The following is a 24129-nucleotide window of genomic DNA, read 5'->3' on the forward strand; positions in this document are numbered from 1 at the left end:
GTATATGAGATAATGAAAAATCCTTAAAACAATGGTTCAGAGACTAATAGGAGGGGATGAAAAAGCAGCCTCGGGAGGAAAGAGTGTGTGTATAAGAGAGAGAAGGAGCGATAAGCAGAGAGAGAAAATGAAGGAAAGAAAACGAGGAGAAAGAGAGAGATTGGAGGCGAGGATGAGGGGGTGAAGACAAACGGCGAGTAAGAGAATTGAGTAAGAAGACAGAAATGTCCCGTGAGGGTTATTAAATTATTTTTCTAAGCTGCATACATGGTTTTCCTTTCTTTTTCTCTACAATACTGTAAGTAAAAAAAGTTATCTAAAGCTTTAGGAAATAAATATCATTTGGAGGGGAAAGTTAAAAGTTTCAGATCTTGTCTCAACCTTGACTGAGATAAACACTGATATGCAAAACACAACCCCACATTTCAATATCTACCTATTTATTCTGTTCTGAACATCTATATCTGTATACACAATATCTATAATTTATGCACACAAATATATGCAATCATATATATGCAGGTATATATGTGCAGTTATATGAATACATAACTTAGTCACATTATACAGTTAGCTGTGCAATTTGCATTTTTCACCATACATGATAGTCATCTATGTCCCTACATATATCAACTTAATGGAGTTTTTCAAAGGAGTTCTTATGATTACATAGCATTGCCCTAATCAATTTAGCCAACTGCCTTTTGCTGACTATTTAGGTTCTTTATTAAAATAATCTCTAATCACTGTCATCAAAAATTACTGTTAGAGAAAAATCTTTTTTGTATATTCATGTTATTTTGTAAAGTTTGCATGTGTGGCAGATATCATAAAATATTGTCACATTTGCCTGCAAAGTTTTTATGTGCTATGAATTTGATATTTAGAAAATCTTTACCTATCCGTGTTCCCAGAAGAGGCATTTGAGAGTGCCAAACTTCTAGAGTGAATATTTTGCTTTTGGTAAAAAAAAAAAAAAAAAAGCCACAGCCATAAAAACATTTCCTTCTGGAGGCAGTAAAAGTTACTTCAGAGGCAATTTGTACTGCCTGCTTTCTTTTCTGGTTTCTATATCTTTTTCTCAGCTGGAACATTTTGTTAAGACTTCTCTTCAGCAACCTTATTGCTGGGTTAGTTTTTACACTTCTTATCTAGCTGGTATGACAAGACATTCTACTGTAGGCTTTGCATGTTCCTGATTCTCTATTCACTTAACATTTTAGTTTTTCTTGGCTTACCCAATTTCAACAGCTTCTTGGCTAACCAAGAAGAATATCACTTTTGACTAATGACCTGGATTTCACATCTTGACTAAAGCCAGTTTATCATTCTGGTAAAATTCCTTTCAAGGGTGAACTTACTTTATTGGAATAACATATCAGAATTAGCCTATGAATTTTATATTTTCAATCATACTCAATAAAACTCACTCAGTATCAAAAGATAAAGAGGTGAATTGTAATTACAAAAGTAACATCATTTCTCTAAACTGTTAGTCATAAAGTATTTATGTGAATCACGTATTGTATCAAGCTGGCAAATTACTGTTATTAAATATTTAAGACCTAACCACCTAAATATAATTTTCTTAATATGTGTGAGGGTTTACAAATATTTAGCTTAAGTATTCAACTTTTTATCTAAAGAATTACCTATTTTTGAGATAATTTAAAATTTGACCCTTAAAGACTATATTAGATAGTGCATGCAAACTCAATTGTGTCCAGCTCTTTTTGTGACCCCATAGACTGTACCCGCCAGGCTCCTCTGTTCATGGAATTTCTGAGACAAGAATACTGGAGCAGGTTGCCATCTCCTTCTTGGGGGATCTTCCGACCCAGGGATAGAACCAATGTCTCCTGTGTCTCCTGCATTGGCAGGCAGATTCTTTTACCACTAGCGCCATGTAGGAAGCCCACGATAGTGGTTCGTATTCATTATTGAAGGGAAGCCAAGTCACTCAGTCGTGTCTGACTCTTTGCGACCCCATGGACTGTAGCCTACAAGGCTGCTCTGCCCATGGAATTTTCCAGGCAAGAGTAGTGGAGTGGGTTGCCATTTCCTTCTCCTGCAGACGCTTTGTCCTTTGAGCCACCGGGGAAGCCCGTACTCATTATTAAACAGAGATAATTTTTAGTGAATGTGTTCATTATTGGAATTTTTTGTTTGACATTATATATTTGGTAATCTATTATTTTCAGAGCCAGTATATTGTAACACTCTTTTATTAAAAAAAAAAATGCACTACCCTAATTACATAATTTATTTATGAAACACTAAGATAGTTTGTCAAAAAGTAAGTTGTAGTAAGAATATGCAGTAGCTTTTACTGGGAAGTCATTAGTTGTTGGGAAATGGAAATCTCTTGATGTTAGAAGTCATTTTTCTTTAGCGTACAGTCATGGTCTTCGGAAGGAAATGACATGGGACATATGAGGATGTAAGTCATTTGAATCAATATTAAATATTAAAAGCTTATTGATGCTTATAAGCTATAATCAAAAATTATGACTGGAAATTATATCAGAATTAATTTATACAATTTTACAATTAACAGATGCAAATGAGCTTAATAACAATGTCATTTAACATTTGAATTCTTTCACAATCAACGTTAAAATATATTGACTGTATTGATCAGAACAAGAAATTTTATGTTACAAGATTTACCATAGAGAATTTTCCCTAATGACGAGAAACCTTGAATGTCTACATGCAATCTCTCTTGTTCACTACTGTGTCTAGAGTACCTTGCAAAACACTTAGTCACAGCAGGTATTTAATTATAAATGAGTACAATGAGCTGGTACAAAAGAGTGAATCACTCCCACAGTCATGCTTTAGTAGTTATTTTTATTTCAAGAGAAAAAATATAAGTAGGATTTGCAAATTATCAGATTCCCACTTAAGTAAAAATGACAGCTCTCCTAGCATAAATATGATTAGCTGAAAGAGTTGTTTAGTCGCTAAGGCATGTCACTGTTTTGCGACCCCATGGACTGTAAACTGCCAGGCTCCTCTGTCCATGGAGTTTCCCAGGCAAGAATACTGGAGTGGAGTGCCATTTTCTTCTTCAGGGGATCTCCCCAATACAGGGATCAAACACATGTCTCTTTCACTGCAGGTGGATTTTTTATCATTGAACCACCGGGGAAGCCCTAGCTGAAGGAGTAGCTAATGCATATTGCTTGCTTACTACATTCAAGGAAGTATTCTGTTTTTGCAAAAAAAATGTCAATTGTAAGACAGATACTATGATTCCCTCCAATTTATAATTTATGAGTTAGTATTTTAAATACTTTATCTAAATATATGTTATACAGAGCATACTTTCTGGAAAGAATGATGAATTTCCCATTAAGATGATATGCAGTTGTTATTAAAAAAAATGGTAGTCCAAATCATGCAATGGGAAAAAGATTTTTAAAAGTATTTGAAATAAAATCATTTGTTAACAATGGGTAACATTGTTCCAGATATCTCTATGAAAGTATAAAAGCTTATAAATACAATTAATTTGAAAACCTGGGATTGCATTATACCTGATTTCAGTGTAAGCCACTAAATAAATGTACTTAAAAAGTGAAAATAAGATCAAATTAGAGTTGCTTAATTTCTGATAAATATTCCTCTGTAATATATAAGTATCTAAAGAATTTTATCAACTTATAAAAGAATACCATAAAGACACTTAAAGTTATAAATTCATTATTGTGTTTCTCTTAATATTTAAGTTATAGTGTGTATTGAATTCTTGATAAAACTTAAAAGAATATTATCTCACTTAAGTTTATTTCTCTTCTTTCTTGTATTTCTTTCTTCTTTTTTCTAATTCTTCTATCTCTATATTATTTAATTATGCTATTATTTTTCTGTTTTCAAGGAACATACTGCTTACTTACAGTTATGAAACCTTAATTCTCTCCTTTATTATTAGCCTTATAGTTCTAAAATCTGTTCATCACAACATATCCATTCTATGATTTTTCAATTTGATTAATATTTTAGTTTAACATAAAATACAATTTTCATATATATTAAATTCCCAGTGTCCCAACTTGCTAAATAATGCCTATTGGTTATTGTATTTTTGAAAGACAAATTGCCTGTATGTAAAGGATATGCCACCATCCTTTCTGTGAAAGTTATTTTAAGATATTACTCTACTATATTCCCAAGTTGAATGATATTATGAAGGAGCTAAAATATTAAAAACATGTGTTTACATAATGTGCTATATCATTTAAGAATTCAATTTCAACTTTAGTTTCAGAGATGTTGTTCAATTATGCTTTACATTATTTTGGAACATTTATTCTTTTTTTTTTTTTTAATTTTTTATTTTATTTTTTTTTATTTTTCAGTGGGTTTTGTCATACATTGATGTGAATCAGCCAACATTTATTCTATATTATTATATTTTTTCCCAGAGTCATCCTTTCTATACTTTTTCTTGTAATTAAAATATATCTTTGTAATAGTTTTTCATAGTTTTATACTTTTATATGATATCAGTTCAGTTGCTCAGTCATGTCTGACCTGCGACCCAATGGACTGCAGCACACCAGGCCTCCTTGTCCATCCCCAGCTCCCTGGGTTCACTCAAACTCTTGTCCACTGAGTCGGTGATGCCATCCAACCATCTCATCCCCTGTTGTCCCCATCTCTTCCTGCCTTCACTCTTTCTCAGCATCAAAGTCTTTTTATTTTTTTTTTTTTTTTTTTTTATTTTATTTTATTTTTTTTTTAATATTATTTTATTAGTTGGAGGCCAATCACTTTACAACATTTCAGTGGGTTTTGTCATACATCAAAGTCTTTTTAAATGAGGCAGTTCTTCACATCAGGGGGCAAAATATTGGTGTTTCAGCTTCAGCATCAGTCCTTCCAATGAATATTCAGTACTGATTTCCTTTAGGATGGACTGCTTTGATCACCTTGCTGCCCAAGGGACACTTAAGAGTCTTCTCCAACACCACAGTTCAAAAGCATCAATTCTTCAACACTCAACTTTCTTTATAGTCCAACTCTCACATCCATACATGATGACTGGAAAAACCATAGCTTTGACTAGATGTACCTTTGTTGGCAAAGTAATGCCTCTGCTTTTTAATATGCTGTCTAGGTTGGTCATAACTTTTTTTCCAAGGGGCAAGTGTCTTTTAATTTCATGGCTGCAGCCACCATCTGCAGTGATTTTGGAGTCCCCCCAAATAAAGTATCTTACTGTTTCTTCATCTATTTGTCATGAAGTGATGGAACCAGATGCCATGATCTTTGTTTTCTGAATGTTGAGCTTTAAGACAACTTTTTCACTCTCCTCTTTCACTTTCATCAAGAGGCTCTTTAGTTCTTCACTTTCTGCCATAAGGGTAGTGTCATCTGCATATCTGAGGTTATTGATAATTTTCCTGGCAATCTCGATTCCAGCTTGTGCTTCATCCAGCCCAGCATTTCTCATGATGTACTCTACACATAAGTTAAATAAGCAAGGTGACAATATATAGCCTTGACGTAGTCCTTTCCCTATTTGGAACCGGTCTGTTGTTCCATGTCCAGTTCTAACTGTTGCTTCCTGTATTGTACACAGATTTCTCAGGAGGCAGGTCAGGTGGTCTGGTACTCCCAATTCTTTCAGAATTTTCCACAGCTTGTGGTGATCCACACAGTCAAAGGCGTGGGCATAGTCAATAAAACAGAAATAGATGCTTTTCTGGAACTCTCTTGCTTTATCAATGAGCCAGTGGATGTTGGAAATTTGATCTCTGGTTCCTCTGTCTTTTCTAAATCCAGCTTGACCATCTGGAAGTTCACGGTTCACATACTGTTTAAGCCTGACTTGGAAAATTTTGAGCATGACTTTGCTAGTGTGTGAGATGAGTGCAATTGTGTGGTTGTTTGAACATTGTTTGGCATTCCCTTTCTTTGGGATTGGAATGAAAACTGACCTTTTCCAGTCCTGTGGCCACTGCTGCATTTTCCAAATTTGCTGGCATATTGAGTGCAGCACTTTCAAAGCATCATCTTTTAGGATTTGAAATAACCCAACTGGAATTATATCACCTCCACTAGCTTTGTTCATAGTGATGCTTCCTAGGGCCTAGTTGACTTCACATTTCAGGATTTTTATGATATAGAATTAGATAATACCATATATCAACCCTGGGATCGAATCCACGTCTCCCACATTGCAGGTGAATTCTTTACCAGGGAAGCCCAAGAATACAGAAGTGGGTAGCCTGTCCATTCTCCAGGGGAACTTCCCATCCCAGGAATCAAACTTGAGTCTCCTGCATTGTAGGCAGATCCTTTACCAGCTAAGCTGCCTGGGAAACTCCCACATAAATTTAAATAGAATAAATAGATGAAAGTTTTTAGATGGACTTGAATAATTTTTTAATAATGTCAGTGTTTCTACATGAATAGATTATTGTTGGCTGGGTAAATACTTTTTGTTTATTAAGAGTAATATATAGAATCTTAATGGCATAAACAAGCTGAAAGCTATGCTGTATCTTGTATTTTGTCTTGTTTTGTTGCATGGTTTCTCTTTTTATTAATTCATATCTTTTAAAAATGATGATAAAGCTCTAGTTGGTCCATTTTAGCTGTTAACTTTTCCAAAGCTTCTTTCTATTCAGCATGATTTGAAAGTTAGAAGAAAATCTTAGAACTCTGGGCCATCTTGATGATCCAGAGTTTTTGCACTATTTCTATAGGATCAAATCTTCCACTTTTTACTTCCAATGATCTAAACAATGGATTGTTTTAAAGCTTTTTAGTTAAGTAATGCTTGTTTTCTCATTCTTTTGCCATAAATCTTTGTAAATATATTTATTATCCAGTTATCTCTAGCAAATCCCAATTTTACTAGTATTTCCAGTCTCTGTGCATCTCAATTTATGAGATTAACCTCTCTAGAACTGGCTTGATTTCTGTTCTTTATTATAACTGAATGCTAAACTTCAATTTTGTGAACTGCTAAGTATCCTAAACTGTTTTTTTTCTTTTACTTTTTTAAGGGGTTTATTTTTATTGCTTGCAACAAAATAGCCACTTATCAATAAGAAAATAAAAAGATTCTCCTATCTGATCCCTGGCCAAGAAACAAACAAAAAAACCTGGATGTTTACAAAGTTATGCTCAGCATGAGTTATCTGTGATCATTTTATAAATCTTCTAAACTTGATCTTTACTAGTTTTCAATGTGTTCTCAGAATGGAACTTTTTCTCATAGTAATCTTTTAGTAATAAGTACTGTTAATAGGAAAAGAATGAAATAGAGATTTAAAAATGAAATATGTGATAAGACATAGCAGTATTAAAGTAAAAGTTTTTTAGCATGTCTCAGGAAAGGCAAAGAAACTCCTTTCTTGTCTTTTAGAAGATAGAACCCTGATTTGTATGAAGGGAAACCCAGGAAGATGGATGGTGTCTTGTACATTACATTCCTCATGTGCTATAGGAGGAAGTCAATAAACCTAGCGTCAAGATGAAACTAGTGCATCAGACAGAAGATTAGAGGAATACCATCAGTTTCTATGAAACTACACTTACAGCTCTGCTCAGACAAGATAATGCAAATATTTTAAATAGTTTGTTATATCTTACATTTAAATTACTGTTTCTCCAGAGGAAGCAAAGTTTGGAAATGCTTCTTAAGCTTATTCTTTATTTCATAGCAAAGGAAATTAGAGAAATTCACCATTTAGGGTTCTAAAATTATGGAGGACTGAGTGAATTTACTATTTTCTAAGTTAGTTTCACTTTTCATAATATGACTTATATTTTATTAGAAGTTAAATCTATACAGAAATACCAACTAAATTTCTTTTTGAGAATCCTCCAAAGTCAACGTTTACATAACAATAGCAATTAGATTTCTCTAACAACACTATTCCTTCTAGCCTTTGATTTGGAGAAAATAGGATGTTACTATACTGTGCTCTTTGAACCTGTCAATTTGTCCTAATGAATATCTTAAAGGAAGTTTGGATGCCAGATGTGCCATTCAGTTTTATGCTCAGTTATTAACTCCATTCCAAGTAAAAGATTTTTACTAAAATATTAGTCATAATAAAAAGGTCAGACATCTATGTCCCATTAATAACTAACCTACAGACCTGTAAGAATGATAATAAAATGATAAATATACAACAAAACATGCTAGAATTTCCTAATGACTGTTTCAAAAAGGAAATCAGTTTAACAGCACAAAATTCACAGTAAGAAATAGGACCTGGCCACACACAGATATATTCCTGTTATGGGTTGAATTATGTCCCCAAACCCACCCCCACCTCCAAACTCTTCCCACACCAATCAAGTTCTTTTATTGAAATTCTAACCCTGAGTCCTGTAGAATGTAACTTATTTAGCAACAGGGCCTTTTAAGAGGTTATTAAAATTAAATGAGGTTGACTGACTGATCTTAATTCAATTGACTGTATTTGGACATAGACTTCAAAAGGTGATTAAGTTAAACCTTAAGTTTTCTAAAATATATATGTTATACATACTATATATATATATATATATATATATATATATATATATATATATGTATACAAAAGCTTTTCTACTTAAGAATATTTGCCTAGCTAAAAAATGTATAGTATTTTGATCTTATTTGTTTGACTTAGTAGAAATAGAATGCTAAATTTCTAATTTATAGTCACTCAAAATTTTGATATAGTTCCATGTATTTTGGCATCCAGTATTACTGGTAAAAGTTTACAAAGTTCATTATCTTCAGTTCAGTTCAGTCACTCAGTCATGTCTGACTCTTTGCCAACTCCAGGAATTACAGCACACCAGACTTCCCTGTCCATCATCAAGTATGAGAACTTGCTCAAACTCATGCCCATCAAGTCGTTCATACCATTCAGTCATCTTCTCCTCTTGTCATCACCTTATCCTCCTACAGTCAATCTTTCCCAGCATCAGGATCTTTTCTAAGGAGTCAGTTCTTCTCATCAAAGCCCAAAGTATTAGAGCTTCAGCTTCAGCATCAGTCCTCCTAATGAATATTCAGGACTGATCTCCTTTAGGATGGACTGGTTTGATCTCCTTGCAGTCTAAGGGACTCTCAAGAGTCTTCTATACCACCACAGTTCAAAAGCATCAATTTTTTGGTGGTAAGCTTTTTTATGGTCCAACTTTCAAATTCATACATGACTATTGGAAAAACCATAGTTTTGATTAGATGGAAACTTGTTGGCAAAATAATGTCTCTGCTTTTTTAATATGCTGTCTATGTTTGGTCATAGCTTTTCATCGAAGGATCAAGCGTGATTTGATTTCATGAATGCAGTCACTATCTGCAGTGATTTTGGAGCCCAAGAAAATAAAGTCTGTCATGCTTTCCATCGTTTCCCCGTCTATTTGCCATGAAATGATGAAACCAGATGCCATGATCTTAGTTTTTGAATGTTGAGTTTTAAGCTTACTTTTTCACTCTCCTCTTTTACTTTCATTAAGAGGCTCTTTAGTTCTTCTTCACTTTCTGTCATGGAGGTGGTGTCATCTGCATATCTGAGGCAATCTTGAGTCTAGCTTGTACCTCACATAGCCTGGCATTTCACATGATGTACTCTGCCCATAAGTTAAATAAGCAGGATGACAATGTATAGGCTTGATGTACTACTTTCCAGATTTAGAACCAGTCTGTTGTTCCATGTCCAGTTCTACCTGTTGCTTCCTGACCTGCATACAGGTTTCTCAAGAGGCAGGTCAGATGGCCTGGTATTCTTATCTCTTGAAGAATTTTTCCACAGTTTTTTGTGATCCACACAGTCAAAGCCTTTGGTGTAGTCAATAAAGCAGAAATAGATGCTTTTCTGGAGCCCTCTTGCTTTTTTGATGATCCAGTGGATGTTGGCAATTCGATCTCTGATTCCTCTGCCTCTTCTAAATCCAGCTTGAACATTTGGGAATTCTCGGTTCAGGCATTAATGAAACCTAGCTTGGAGAATTTTGAGCATTACTTTGCTAGCATGTGAGATAAGTGCAATTGTGTGGTAGTTTGAACATTGTTTGGTATTGCCTTTCTTTGGAATTGGAATGAAAACTGACATTTCCCAGTCCTGTGGCCACTGCTGAGTTTTCCAAATTTGCTGGCATATTGAGTGCAGCACTTACATAGCATCATCTTTCAGGATTTGAAATAGCTCAACTGGAATTCCATCACCTCCAGTAGCTTTGTTCATAGGGATGCTTCCTAAAGCCTACTTGATTTTGCATTCCATGGTTTCTGACTCTAGGTGAGCGATCTGGGTTATTAAGATCCATGGGTTTATCTGGGTCATTAATATCTTTTTTATACAGTTCTGTGTATTCTTGCCACCTCTGTTTAATAGTTTTTGCTTATGTTAGGTCAATACTGTTTCTGTCCTTCACTGTGCCCATGTTTGTGATTAAAAATTTTTTGAATGAGCCTTGGAACTTCTAATCCCATTCTGAGAATATAAAGAGATATTACTAACAAAACAGGAATTTAACATGTGATATATAGTGTTATTAACTAAAGCAGAGCTTTTGTTAAAACTTCACAAAATTTTATGCTAGTGTCCATCGTTTCATTGTACCTTATTCAAGATTCCAAAGGTGATTAAGTTAAAAGAGACCCCTAGAACCCTAATCCAATATGATCAATATTCTTATAAGAAAAGAAAGAGATCCAGGTGAACATGCACAGAGAAAAAGCTGTGTGTGAGGACATACCAAGCGGATTGGCATCTGTAAGTTAGGAAAAGAAGTCTTCAGTTCAGTTCAGTTGCTCAGATGTGTTCGACTCTGTGACCCCATGAATCACAGCATGCCAGGCCTCCCCGTCCAACACAAATTCCTGGAGTTTACTCAAACTCGTGCCCATCGACTTGGTGATGCCATCGATCCATCTCATCCTCTGTCGTCCCCTTCTCTTCCTGCCCCTAATCCCTCCCAGCATCAGGGTCTTTTCCAATGAGTCAACTCTTCGCATGAGGTGGCCAAAGTACTGGAGTTTCAGCTTCAGCATCAGTTCTTCCAATGAATACCCAGGACTGATCTCCTTTAGGATGGACTGGTTGGATCTCCTTGCAGTCCAAGCGTCTCTCAAGAGTCTTCTCCAACACCACAGTTCAAAAGCATCAATTTTTTGGTGCTCAGCTTTCTTCACAGTCCAGTTCTCACATCCATGCATGACCAATGGAAAAACCACAGCCTTGACCAGACGGACCTTTGTTGGCAAAGTAATGTCTCTGCCTTTTAATATGCTATCTAGGTTGGTCATGATTTTCCTTCCAAGGAGTAAGTGTCTTTTAATTTCATGGCTGCAATCACAATCTGCAGTGATTTTGGAGCCCCTCCCCCCAAAATAAAGTCTGATACTGTTTCCACTGTTTCCCCATCTATTTCCCGTGAAGTAATGGGACCAGATGCCATGATCTTAGTTTTCTGAATGTTGAACTTTAAGGCAACTTTTTCACACTCCTCTCTCATTTTCATCAAGAGGCTTTTTTAGTTCCTCTTCAATTTCTGCCAGAAGGGTGGTGTCACCTGCATATCTGAGGTTGTTTATATTTCTCCTGGCAATCTTGATTCCAGCTTGTGCTTCTTCCAGCCCAGCGTTTCTCATGATGTTCTCTGCATAGAAGTTAAATAAGCAGAGTGACAATATACAGCCTTGACGTACTCCTTTTCCTATTTGGAACCGTCTGTTGGTCCATGTCCAATTCTAACTGTTGCTTCCTGACCTGCATATAGGTTTCTCAAGAGGTGGGTCAGGTGGTCTTGTATTCCCATCTCTTTCAGAATTTTCCACAGATTATTGTGATACACACAGTCAAAGGCTTTGGCATAGTCAATAAAGCAGAAATAGATGTTTAGGAGAAACCAAATCTGCTGAAACCCTGATCTTGGATATTAGACTCCAAAATCATGAGAAATAAATTTCTGTTGCTTAAGCCACCCAGTGTGTGATATTTTGTTATGACAGCCCTAGCAAAATAATAAAATTCCCATCTTTCAAAGATGTTTTCTTTCAGGTTAATATTTTTTTTTTACTCTCTTAATATGAGTTAGATAATTTTCACAGTATAGTCAAGCCATTATTTATGATGTAGGCAATTTTTCAAGCTTCTGAGTATCCTGATGATGTACAGGCATCACACATTCTACATTCATGTAGCGGCTTAACTATTGCTGTGTTCCTCAAGAATCCAGTCCTTCGTTCGACCAAGTACACTTTGATTTTTATGGTATGCAAAAATTCAAGTCAAGTGGGCCTTAGGAAGGATCACTATGAACAAAGCTAGGGGAGGTGATGGAAATCCAGTTGAGCTATTTCAAATCCTAAAAGATGATGCTTTGAAAGTGCTGCACTCAATATGCCAGCAAATTTGGAAAGCTCAGCAGTGGCCACAGGACTGGAAAAGGTCAGTTTTCATTCCAATCCCAAAGAAAGGCAATGACAAAGAATGCTCAAACTACTTCACAACTGCACTCATCTTACATGCTAGCAAAGTCATGCTCAAAATTCTCCAAGCCAGGCTTCAACAGTACATGAACTGTGAACTTGCAGGTGTTCAAGCTGGATTTAGAAAACACAGAGGAACCAGAGATCAAATTGCCAACATCCACTAGATCATCGAAAAAGCAAGAGAGTTCCAGAAAAGCATCTCTTTCTGCTTTATTGACTATGCCAAGGCCTTTGACTGTGTGGATCACCCCAAACTGTGGAAAATTCTGAAAGAATTGGGAATACCAGACCATCTGACCTGCTTTTTGAGAAACCTGTAGGCAGGTCAGGAAGCAACAGGTAGAACTGGACCTGGAACCACAGACTGGTTCCAAATAGGAAAAGGAGTACATCAAGGCTGTATAATGTCACCCTGCTTATTTAACTTATATGCAGAATACATCATGAGAAACGTTGGGTTGGATAAAACACAAGCTGGAGTCAAGATGCTGGGAGAAATATCAATAACCTCAGATATTCGGATGACATCACACTTATGGCAGAAAGCAAAGAACTAAAGAGCCTCTTGATGAAAGTGAAAGAGGAGAGTGAAAAAGTTCATTGAAAGTTCAACATTGAGAAGCTAAGATCGTGGCATTCGGTCCCATCACTTCATGGCAAATAGATGGGGAAACTGAAAACAGTGAGAGACTTTATTTTTCGGGGTTCCAAAGTCACTGCAGAAGGTGACTGCAGCCGTGAAATTAAAGGATGCTTGCTCCTTGGAAGAAAAGTTATGACCAACCTGGACACCATATTAAAAAGCAGAGACATTATTTTGCTAACAAAGCTCCATCTAGTCAAAGCTATGGACCACATGATATGAGCTTGAGTAAACTCCGGGAGTTGGTGATGCACATGGAGGCCTGGCGTGCTGTAGTCCATATGGTCGCTAAGAGTTGAACATGACTGAGTGGCTGAACTTAAATATTCAAGTATCTCCTGTTGAGGTTCTCTTATTAACAGATAAAAATCTAGCCAAAAAAAAGTTTTATTGAATTAAATTCAGGGTACGTTATCAAGCCTGAGTTCAGCTCAGTTCAGTTGCTCAGTTGTGTCCAACTCTTTGCGACCCCATGAATCGCAGCACACCAGGCCTCCCTGTCCATCACAAACTCCAGGAGTCCACTCAAACTCATGCCCATCGAGTCGATGATGCCATCCAGCCATCTCATCCTCTGTCGTCCCCTTCTCTTCCTGCCCCCAATCCCTCCCAGCATCAGGGTCTTTTCCAATGAGTCAACTCTTCACATGAGTATTGGAGTTTCAGTTTCAGCATCAGTCCTTTCAATGAAGACCCAGGACTTATCTCCTTCAGGATGGACTGGTTGGATCTCCTTGCAGTCCAAGAGACTCTCAAGAGTCTTCTCCAACACCACAGATCAAAAGCATCAGTTTTTTGGCGCTCAGCTTTCTTCACAGCCCAACTCTCACATTCATACATGACCACTGGAAAAACCATAGCCTTGACCAGATGGACCTCTGTTGGCAAAGTAATGTGTCTGCTTTTTAATATGCTATCTAGGTTGGTCATAACTTTCCTTCCAAGGAATAAGCATCTTTTAATTTCAAGTCTGAGTACATACTCCCAAAGACTTCAGTAATATATTTCACTGTGTTAGTAGGGTACACAATTTCCCAATATGAAATTTTGGCAGAGTCATTGTTCTAACATCTTATTGACTAAAACCATCAATTGAATAGTATATCCTCTTAGCTCAATTAAAGGTAATTCATGTGTTTCAAATAGAAAGATGGCTAAATTCAGTCTTGGAGGATTTCCTTTCATTTATCTACTTTTACTAGGTTTGACTTGAGAGTATTGTTGAACACTGAAAAATTACACGTAGTTTCCACTTCCAGATTCTGATATTTTCTACTGATGAAGTATTTAGCTATTACTTTCATATTAAAAAAAAAAATCCTTGCAAGATATAAGCTCTGGTAATCATTTACTATCTGTAGATAAGACTCTTAAATTCACATTTTTTGTGTCAGCTTTTTGGTTGAATTCCAAATATATTTGCATACATAGAGCTAGACATAATCAATGGGTACTATCCTCCTTATTACTGACTATCCTTTGTAGAAGTTCTATCAGTTATAGGGTTGGTCTACTCTTAGATATGTAAGCTGCCTTGGATTGAACAGAAGTTGCCAAATTCTGTAGTTCTTACTGTTTTTAGGAACATAGACAAGAAGTCACCAGATCAGCATGTGTAAAGGGAGAAATAAATCAATACTAATGAGTGTGTAGCTTAGGTCAGACACTTGATGTAATTCTTTCCTATAGCTTTATATTAAGCCCTCCCAGAAAGTTTCAAAAGCAGATATTTTTATCTTCAATTTAGAGAAGAAACTGAGGCTTATATTAGACTAAAAATAATTATCAAATAGCTATCTAATCCTATTCCAAGGTTAATACCTCTGAAACCATTTTAGACCAACTGAGTCATCTGTCTCACAAATAGAAACCCACAGTGCTGGCATTGCTCCTTGTGACATTTGAAGTCACTGTGAGCAGTGTCAACAGCAAGTAGCCATATCAAAGAAGAAATTCTTACATAATGAAGCATTTGGCCAGAAAAACAATATCAGATGGACCATGAGTCAGCACCGTGTTTTTTTTTCCCCCCAGCACACAATCTGAACTCAGTCAGTTGTGTTCCTCTGTTAAAACTGTTTGTGTTCTGACCCATGTTATTTCACAATTTCTAAGTACAAACAGTTACATTTTGAGTTATGTAATGTTCTCTCTTCTGAAAGAGTTAACTGGACTTGAAACATCTGCTTAGATACTTGCAGGAAATGCTTATGTTATGGTTTAGGCTTATAAAAACAATACATTTTATTTAGAACCCCTGTGCTGGGCACTATGCTAAGTGATTTCACATATGTTAGGGTGGAGAGGTAGAATAACTTAGGTTGTTTATTTGAGAAACAAGTCCTGTATGAGTAGATCATCATTAATATGCAAATCCCCTGTATTATTGCTTTACTGGCACATTCCTTTCTTACTTGTCCCTTTCACAGCTCAAAAGAGAATCATTCAAGACTGAGTTACTTGTCATTCCTTTTTTGACTAGACAAAAAGCAAAGAAAGAAATGAAGGAAGGCATTTGCTTGCTCAGAAAGCCTCCTTTAGGAAGTTGAAAGGGGCTGTAATTAGTTCTAAAATACCATCTTCTATCCACTGTGCATATATTTTTCACTCAAGAAAATTGAACATTGGAGACCAAAGGGCTAGGAATGTAAAATGATGCAGCTAAATTCCATTTAGAAATAGTTGTAATGCAATTCCCAGTTGCTGGAATGATTTGATCTTCCTATCTGGAGAAGAAATTGAACCCTGCAATATCACCAATATTTTCTAACTCCTCTCTGATTATTGTTATAAACTGACAGTGATTGATTTTGAGTAATTATTCTGAAAAATGAATTAGATTAAAAAATAATCTTCCTGATTATAGAGAAGCCTAGTACATTTTTTTTTTTAATTAGTCCTTTTTTAGAATGACTGATGATATAACATTTGACTAGAGCAGTGGATCTCTTACATGCTATTAGACTTTACTTTCAAAAACATTGTATAAGTTAAAGGTCAAATTTTTAGTAAAATCCCAATCATGGGTAAAATTCTTCTGAAACAAAGTGGCATGTAATTAAAGCAGCCAGGAAATCAGAATCAGGGGACCTGATGCATATTCTTGGCTTAACCATCATTTATCTCCATGAGCCCAGGTGACCTCTCTGGGTCTGATCTTTCTGCTTCCGTAAAATGAAGGAGTTCAAGGAGGTGCTCTCTGAGGTCCTTTCCTCTTTGAACATTCTGTTTTTATGTATTACGTAATCCCATTTTATGTAAATTAATGGTCTAGTTTCCATATAGGACTCTAAAGTAACATTGGAAAGCGATTGAGGAAAGTGTAAAGAAAGACTAGCTGTTAGGAGATACCATAGTTACTTTATGTTTTATTGCTTATGGAAAGATGTTCTCAAGAGTCATACTTTTTAAATTATAATTTGCATTCAAATCACCCAGGAATCTTGTTAAAATGCAGACTCTGATTGGTAGGTTTGAGAAGAGGCCTGAGAATATGCTATATCACTATCACGTTTCAGAGTGCTCCCCTTGTTGCTGGTTTCAGAGTATATTTTGAGTAGCAAGGCTCTGCCTGTAAATCTATGTATGCAACTCTGATAATTAAAAATTCAGATTCCAGGATTAGCTCTCCAAAAATTTGAAGACTAGACTGAGGTCACCAATCCTGAATTCTTAACAAGCATCCTGTGTGAAACTGATGTTAGGGGTTTAAGAACTCAAACTAAATCCATTTAAGAATTACTATTATAGAGTCATAAAAGGGATTTATCTACCAGCTCTTCTATACTTTGCACAGGTTATTTTTTCAGTCACTGACTAATTTTCTGATGCATTTGTGTTCAAAATAACCTTGTGAAACCGGTTCTATGGTTGGCTTGTATTCTCATTTCATGAATTATCTCTTGTCTAATTGGAAGGACAGTTCTGTGTGTAATGCTTTTGTAGTTTTTTTTTTTTTTTGGTCTTTGTTTTTCCAACTTCTGGTCCAGAGGACTGTCTCCCCTTAACAAGGATTAGTGAAGTCACGATAATGGGAGTAGGCTGTAGTAGAGAGAATACCATACTGGAAATAAGAGAGCCCAAGCCCTGATTCCAGCACTACTAGCTATTCATTCATCCATTTGTTCATTCATTCACTCATTCTATGCTTTTCTCATACCTGAAATTGGGAGATCTTGTGTATCACAAGTTAAATTAGTTATTAAATTACTAATTAAATTAGTTATACATAAACTAAACAGTATCCTGATCTAGTGGGAGCTGCCAAGAATGAAAATAATGATTAAATTCAGAGGTATAATTGCTATAGTACACAGAAAGCTTGAAAATGGTCACTGAAGTTCTTTGCTCCCAAGAAAATATTTGACCTATTTGTTTCATGTGTGAGCTATTTGTTTCATTTGTTTCATGATAAGAGAAAATATGAGATTACTGTGTACACTGAGAATAGTATGCACATTAGCATGTACATGTGGCTCTATTGGGTAAATTTAAAAGCTTGTTAAATAAAGTCATTTTCATTGTAGAGACTGTATTGGGTCAAGTTTCTCCAGAGAAACGTACCAATAATAGATATATTAGATAGAGATGTGGTTAGAGGTAAAAAAAAAAAATTAAAAATTCCTATAGATTTGCTATAGGAATTGGATTACATAGTTAAGGAGGCCAAAATGTCTTAGAATGTGCTGTCTGCAAACAGGAGACCCAGGAAAGCCAGAAGTAGAATTCAGTCTAAGTCTGAGAGCCTAAGAACTGGTAGACCAAGGGTGTAAGTACTGGTCTGAGTCAGAAATTCTGAGAACCAAAAGGGCAAGAGAAGATGGGTATCTCAGATCAACAGCAGATCCACCCTTGCTCCACATTTTTGCCCTGTGTGTGCCTCCAATGGAATTGGCTGATGCTTTTCCACGTAGGGGAGGGACATCTACTTTATTCGGTTGAGTTCAAATGCTAATCTCTTCTAGAAATTCCCTCATTGAAACATCTAGAAATAAGGTTTTACCAGCTCTCAGTGCATCCCTTAGTTCAATCAAGTTGACACAAAAAAATTAAGCATCATAGAGACAGAGGAGAAAAAAGGGCATCAAAATATTATGTTAAAAAGTTTAGAGATAAACCTTGGTGTATTGCATTTGAAGTTTTAAATAACTTTGATCATGTGATACAGTAATTTCTCTGTTGCATCTAAGCCAAGAACTTTCTCTTGCCCTCCCTGAGTTCATTTAAGGAGTGCTTCATTCAATAACTATTTAATTTTTAGTTCTAAACTATATAGCAGAAACTGTCCTAGACTCTGGAGATAAAATAGAAAACCATTAAAATAAACATATCCTCATGTATATACCAGTATTTTAATGGGAGATATTCTGATTGGAGGGACAAATGAAAATAAAATTTTTTAGCATACCAACTGATGAGGGTAGAAAAAGAATATAGCAGGGAAAGAGAATGGGGCATGTTGGGAGGAGGGCAATGGTGATTTCTTAGGGAGGAAAGGCTCCATTGAAAATAAGAGATTTGATCAGGGACCTGAGGAGGGTGAAGAGTGAGTTTTATAGTTCATGGGTTCTCAGACAGGAAAGAGAAAGGATAGGTCCCCTCATGCATGTGGCAAGTTCAAAGGCCATCAGAAAGATCAATGTAGCTAGAACACAGGAGAAAACTGAGGAAACATATTATTTAGAAACTTTATATGCCATACGAAAAAGTTTGGCTTTTACTATGAGTGAAATGGGGAGCACGATCTGTTGACAACAGACATTAGGAAAGAAAGATGAGTCAAGGAGACAAACTAGAATTGGTGTTGGCAAGCTACAGCTCATAGATCACATTTGGCCACCTTCCTGTTTTAATAAATAACATTTTGCAGAAACACAGCACATTCATTAATTGTATACTGTTGATGGAATGCTTTCAAATTTTGGCAGAGTTAAGTACCTGCAACAGGACCTTATGGCCTGCAATACCTAAAACACTCACTATCTCATCCTTGCAGGAAAAAGTACACATGCTTGAACTAGAAGGTTTTTATGATAATCTAAGTGAATGATAGTGGTAGCTTGTATTAGGATAGGAGTAAAGGAAATGATGAAAAGTGTTCAGATACCAGGCATATTTTGAAGGTGAAAGGTAAGAATGTGCTAACAGAGGAAAAGTATACGAGAAAACAAACAAACAGACAAAAATTACAGATGACTATTTTTTTAGGCCTGAGCAGTGAGAAAGACAGAGTATTGATTTATTGATTGGTTTTAGGGAGATTGAGTTTACTGATTTTTAGTAAGATTGTGGGAAGAACCAATTTGGAGGTACAGATCATGAGTTTAATCTTTGAGATACTTACATCTCAGCAGATATATGTACTAGAAAGTTGTATGACTAAGTCTAGAGTTCAGAGAGGTCTGAGCTCGTGATATATATTTTGAAGTTTTCAGCATAAAAAATTCATGGGTGAGATCATAGGGAAGTTATGGTATGAATTCAAGAGGTTTTAAGGTTAGAACTGAGATTTGAGCCTTTCTAGTGTTTGGAGGTCATGAGATACTGTAAACCCAGCAAAACTGAATGAGAAGGAGAAGCTAGAAAAACTGGGAGAGAAAGAACATGTGAAAACCTGGTTTCTGAGAAGAGAGAGTATATTTAGGAGACTATCCTGAGCCTTATTAGTACTGCTGGCCTTATAGATAAGATGAGGACGGAGAATTTGTTATTAGCTTCAAATACTGAGGCAGTGATAACCTTGAGGAAAGTTCTGGTAGCATATGGCATGAAATGCTAATTGGGCAGGAGTCAAGAGACTGGAAAGAAAGGAACTGAAGACAACTTACAAAGAACACTCAGAAGTTTGCCTCTAAAGGAGAGCAAATAAGGTAGACAAAGAATGTGGTTTTTTTTTTTCTTTTTTTTCTTATTTTTTATCAAGATGGGAGAAATAGCAGAATGCTTGTGTGCTTTTGGGATAATTTAGTCAAGAGGGAAAATTAAAATGTCCAAGACAAAGAAAAATTCCTGGAGCAGTGTGCTTGAGCAGGTGCACAAGTGGAAGAAATGTCCTTCAACAAAAACACAGGCTGTTCATTCAAAGCAACAGAAGGGAAAACAGAATGTATAGGCACAGATACAAATAGGTGACTTGATTGTAGAAATTTGGAATATTTTCTTCTCTTTGCTTTTTCTCTTTTTTTCCTTTCTTTTCTTTCTTTCTTTCTTTTTTTTTTTTTTTTTTTAAAGCAAGGTCAACTGCTGAAGGGGAAAGCAGAAGAGATCTTGGAGGTATGAAAGTGAAGTAGAGGGCATTTAAACATCCTCAAAGAGATGGTCAAGTAGAGAGATGGTGTGTGAGGTGTATATAGTAGAGCTTCTGCAGAATACCAAGGGCTAAGGTTCAAAACAAATAAAAATTTCTGATAATAATGTACAATAAAAAGATTCTAAATATCCAACAAGATGATAAGAAATGACAGTTTAGAACTTTCAGTAAATGGGCTATTGTGCAACTATTATAATAATTTTCCAGTATGCTTAGTAACATGGAAAAATCCCCTCAAACAATTTTTAAGAGAAGCTCCTTATATTCTAGACTGTTATTAAGACAATTTGACAAGTGGCATAGATATTAAGATTCCAAAGACCCATTGCTGGAAAGTGATGGCATGGACTTATACTTCAGGTCTATTTGCTTTTCACTGATAACCACACAGCTTACATTTACATTTTAAGTACCAATATCACATCATTAATTGAAATTTAGTCTTTATTTTTTGAACATCCAAATTAAAAAAAATAAACTATTACATAGAGATGTAGCTCGCATCTCTTACTTTAATAATTGTTTCAACTGATATATTTAAATTTCTTTTATCAAACTTTTTATTCTGTTTTTGATTATGGCTGACTAGCAATGTATCAGATAAACAACAAAGGGACTGAGCCATACATATGCATGTATCATTCTCCCCGAACTTCCCTCCCCTGTCCACATAACACTGAGCAGAGCTCTCTGTACTATACGGTAGGTCCTTTTTGGTGTTCCATTTTAAATATAGCAGTGTGTACATGTCTATCCCAAACTCCCTAACTATCCCTTCCCCTCATCCTTACTTTATCCCACTGGGCAAAGAGAAGTGTGTTCTCTCTTTCTGTGAGTCTGTGAAACATGTAACTTTTATTGCAAACTAATATCATTTATTTCTAACATTCCAAGTCATCACTCTGAACTGCATTTTTGTAAAAGCTGACTCTGTCATTCAACACCTAAGACTTAGACCTTTGTCAACACTTTCATTAGCCAGTTCTTTGTCATTTGTAGAATTAATTATTTCAAGGAAGTCTCTCATGTAAATCGCCAACATATTTAACATGCTAATCCATTCTTTGAAAATAGTATTTAAAATGATAGAATCACAGGAGTTTCTTTGAACAATCCCAGAAGCCTTGTACAATGAAATAGAATAAATTTTAGACACAGGAGAATCAAGAAACAAAACCCAAATTAAGGGTGGGTCCTCCTCTATGGTGATTTCTTTAGCAAAAATGGTTTTTCATTTCAGATTTTATCCTCAAAAGGCTTTTAGGATTTCTACACATGTGTGATTTACCCCTGGTATCTGACAGCTGGCATTTAGATGATCTTACCTAGTCCTACTGATTTCGAGTGGCTTCAACCTGCAATCGCTTGGAGTGGGGCATGGGTTCCCAGCCAGAGCCTGGGGCTGGGTTGTGTCAGTGAAAACACTAGATCCTAGCCACTAGAAGAGTTCAGTGACAAGGGCCCTGGCCTTTTGGCTTTGCACAAAGGAATTTCCACAAAGGTGGAAAGTAGTGAAGCAACTCAACTACTTATTAAGAAGATGAAGAATACAGAACATGTGGTTAGACACACGGTTTAACTCAGAGGAAGAGTGCCTGAGTCACACCTGCATGGCAGTTTGAATTACTTTTATGAGGCATTTCTTCTGGTTTTCCTTTGGCCAATCATTTTGATTTGTCTGGTTCACTGTCCATCTTTGGGATCTCAGGATCTTTCCATGTGTGTACACGCATCTCTTAGCCAACATGAATTCTACCAAAGAGGCCTGTGGGTAGCCTGACATTAGTTAACATCACCCCCTTTTGATCTTCAAGGGGGCTTTCTGTGCATGTGTGGTCAGGGAGGTCTCCTGACTTCAAGAATGCGAAATATGTGGTCTGCGCAGGGCCCAGCCTCCTCCCTTAATTGTCCTGCTATTCTCCTCTTCTGGAGAAGGAAATGGCAACCCACTCCAGTACTCTTGCCTGGAAAATTCCATGGACGGAGGAGCATGGGAGGCTGCAGTTCATGGGGTCGCAAAGAGTCGGACACGACTGAGCGACTTCACTCACTTCACATTCTCCTCTTGGAGTTTTGGTCGATAGGGAATGAATCCCCAATTGTTTTACCCTGGGAGGAGGGGGGATGCATCTACCTCCTGCCTCGCTGTGACCATAAGTAATATTTACCCTCCATGCTGATGACTTCCAAATTTGTATCTTTTATCCAGATCTTTTCTTTAAGCTTCAATCACATATATTCAGCTATCTTTCAGATATCTCCCTTAGGGTAATTCAAACATAATTCATTCAAAAGAGATTATTTACACTTTTTGCTACCTCTACTGTAAGAAAGAAGATGATTTTCATCAGATTTTTAATATTTCAGAAAATCTTGACATCACTCTGAAAGGAAGTACAGTTATTTTCAAGGACCCCATAGGAACTCTGTGGAGAAATTTCAGTCACATCAGTGTAGAATTCAGTTTCCTTGAAAATGAAAAGCCTCTACCCTAACAAATGGTAGGGAAATAGAAAGGTAGTAGTTACTGCTTGCACTATCTAGTCAAGCATAGAACATGATCAAGACTGTTGCACTAGGCTCCTCTTATAAGATGAGATTTGTGCCACTTGCCAGTCAACCTCATTTAGAATGAGTCTCTTGTTGAAATTAGAAATTTCTTACTTGAAAGTTACATCTGCAGTGTTTGAATGAGACTAGGCATTCCTTGTTCACCATCTCAAGTTCAGAATGATGAGGTAATTCTTGAATAAAATGGCATTGAACATGTATCAAACCTAGCTATTTTGATTCAGCAAGCCAGAAGAGTTATAAGTGAGGATATCAGAAAATTTGGGTATGGTATCTATGTTTCTGAAAAAGGAAAAGTTAAGCTGACTGATGAATGGTATCTAAGAGTTGTCTACCTATGGAATCAATAAGATGCTTGGCAACTACTAAAATCTCCTTGTGATATTTTAAAGATGAAATAAAGGCTCTATTGAAGAAACCAACCAAAAATCCAGATCATCTGTTTACCCTCTCTATCTGCAAGCTGTTTTCTGTTTCTATAATGGAACCATCACTTGCTCAAGCCAAGAATCATCCTTATTTCAACATTCTCTCTAAACTGTGTTTCTTCAATGATGCATTTGTTAGTTTTACCTCTGAATTTGCTGAAGAACTCATGAGAGTCCTTTGGACAATGAGATCAAACCTGTCAGTCTTAAAGGAAATTAGTCCTGAATATTCATTGGAAGGACTGACACTGAAGCTGAAGCTCCAATACTTTGTCCACCTGATGGGAAGAGTTGACTCACTGGAAAAGAACCTGATGCTGAGAAAGATTGAGGGCAAGAGGAGAAAGGGGCAACAGAGGATGAGATGGTTGGATGATATCACTGACTCAGTGGACATGAGTTTGAGCAAACTTTGGGAGATAGTGAAAGATAGGGAACCCTGGTGTGCTGAAGTCTATGGGGTCAAAAAGAGTCAAACAGGACTGAGTTACTGAACTAAAATGAACAACCCCTGAAATACATGTCTATTCAATCCACTTTTCTTTACGTCCTCTGCTCCTCCTTAGTCTAAGTGTCAATCATCTCTAGCCAGTATTACTATAGTAGTCTTCTAATTAGTCTGAGGACTTTCCCATTTCATCCTTCTAATTTTGTCACAAAACAAATAGTTTTGAAAGATCATTCAGATCGTGTCACTTCCCTACTTAAAACTTCTTAA

The 24129-nt window shown here is 36.2% G+C and overlaps 1 pseudogene; it reads left to right on the forward strand.

The window, feature by feature from the left end:
* The window catches only part of LOC136170288 (large ribosomal subunit protein uL6 pseudogene), a 36731-nt pseudogene extending 13398 nt beyond the window's left edge, over window positions 1-23333 (forward strand).
* The last annotated feature ends 796 nt before the right edge of the window (window positions 23334-24129 follow it).

Source organism: Muntiacus reevesi, chromosome 6 (assembly GCF_963930625.1).
Source record: "Muntiacus reevesi chromosome 6, mMunRee1.1, whole genome shotgun sequence".
Lineage (NCBI taxonomy): Eukaryota > Metazoa > Chordata > Mammalia > Artiodactyla > Cervidae > Muntiacus > Muntiacus reevesi.